At 47.4% G+C, this 1807-nt stretch overlaps 1 protein-coding gene across 2 annotated transcripts in view; it reads left to right on the top strand.

Moving 5' to 3' along the window:
- Window positions 1–988: 988 nt before the first annotated feature.
- LOC143294298 (uncharacterized) overlaps window positions 989–1807 on the top strand; it is a 16824-nt gene continuing 16005 nt past the window's right edge. For both annotated transcript variants that reach the window (XM_076605738.1, XM_076605737.1), the window contains exon 1: window positions 989–1430. The gene's annotated coding sequence lies outside the window, so the exon portion shown is untranslated. The remainder of the gene's footprint in view (window positions 1431–1807) is intronic.

Genomic DNA, 1807 nt, shown 5'->3' with positions numbered 1-1807 from the left:
GTCTGATGTTGTTTGAAATGTTGATTTGGAAGTGACCAAAAGTCGGTTATATTTATGGACATTGAACGTAATTGTTTGCCTAGTGCAAACATAATTATAATCAGTGACTGAAGCCTAGTGGTACTGCAGGTGCACAGAATGATAGCGAGGTGTGCCGAGTTAGTGAGTGAGTGAGTGAGTGAATGATTATGTCTGCTAGCGGATTGTTAGTATGTCACTTAGTCGATCAGTGAGCCACACAGGTTTAACTTGAAGTTTCCGAACAGATGGACCAAGCAGATCTCCACACTCACACACACACACACACACACACACACACACACACACACACACACACACACACACACACACACACACACACAGCACACACATTAACGCACAGGCGCAAACAGACTCACACGCGCGCGCGCGCGCGCACCCTCCACCTCATCCCTCACGGCCCCTATCCCCCCACCCTCCTCCCACATACATGTCAGAGACACGAAACAAACTACAAACCACGTCTCGCATGTGTTCGCCAGACACTGTACTAACATGCAAACCACCCTGTCTGTAATGATGAAGAGGGACGAGAAGGAGAGGGGGGTGATGTGGAGGGGGGTGGGGGGGAGCGCGGTGGGGAGGGGGGAAGGCAGGGAATGGTCGGAGGCAGGACTACACACACATACAGCAGACAAGTGGAAGTGATGGGGGGGAGTTGAAAGCGAGTTTGTGGATGTGGGTAGGAGGCTTGTATGAAACCAGAATTTGCTTCACAACACTGTCATAAAATCGGCTCTGTCATTGCTGCACGTGCAATGCTTTTTTGGGTTTTTTAATAGTTGTTTGTTTTGTTTGCCTCTTCGCCCCCGCCCACCCCCCGCCCCCCTTCCCTCCCACAGACATGTGGTCCTTTGCCGCACGCATAACAACTTTCAAGTCGCGAAACTTTCGGCATGTTCTGTGCCTGCGATGAGCAAACACGTTTGTGGGTGATCCGTAACTGAAGAGACGAGCTCTTAGCTAAAAAGCAGCTGAGAGCACTCTGCAACAGCAGTCGCTGGTAGTGAGTGGCGGCACTGGCAGGCTAGCCGCTGCTGAGTGAAGTTTCTCTTTTCGTTGCTTCGTCGTGATAGATGGAATGCGAAATTCACCACCTCACTCTTCCTCTCTGGTATTATGCAAATGGCAGTGCATGTGTGTGCGTGTGTGCTTCTTCTACGTATCAACCAATCTCTACTTCGCATTCTGGAATCCATAGGTCGGGAAAGCTGTTGGGACTGAGACTTCACGAAGAGTCTTATTTACAGTCGGCAGTTCCCGCGTGTGCTTGGAATAAGGCCTACTGCACACGCCATTCAGTGAAAGCCATCCATCGTGTCTGTGCTTAGTCTAAAGTGTTTTTTTCATGACAATCTCGGCGGATTTTATTCAACCCTGCTTGTACTGTGGTAAGTTTATTTCAGTCTCGGAGAAGGATATTTCCTTTCGGTTGTGAGACTGGAAGATAAAGTCTTTTCAGTCACTCAATATTTTGACTCGAAGATATACTGCATATTAAAACGTGTACCGCAACTGTGACTCCTCGCCTCTTCACGGTTTTAACGTGTTGTCATAGTTCCCCCTGGCTGCACTGTTCGAAGACTTGACATGTTTCTGGAAATTCGGCTATGTCACTGTTTCTGTATATTTGTTTATCGTGTCGTTCTGCATTGAATACTTTCTTCACATTGTGACGTATTTCTCCCAGTAGTTCATGTATTATAATTTGTTATGTATTTTGATCGCATTTTACACTTCAGTTCTTCGTATACTGTGATATATTTCT

This window comes from Babylonia areolata, chromosome 19 (genome assembly GCF_041734735.1).
Source record: "Babylonia areolata isolate BAREFJ2019XMU chromosome 19, ASM4173473v1, whole genome shotgun sequence".
Classification (NCBI taxonomy): domain Eukaryota; kingdom Metazoa; phylum Mollusca; class Gastropoda; order Neogastropoda; family Buccinidae; genus Babylonia; species Babylonia areolata.
Note: the sequence above shows the minus strand (reverse complement) of the source record. Positions and strands in the feature narration are given on the sequence as shown.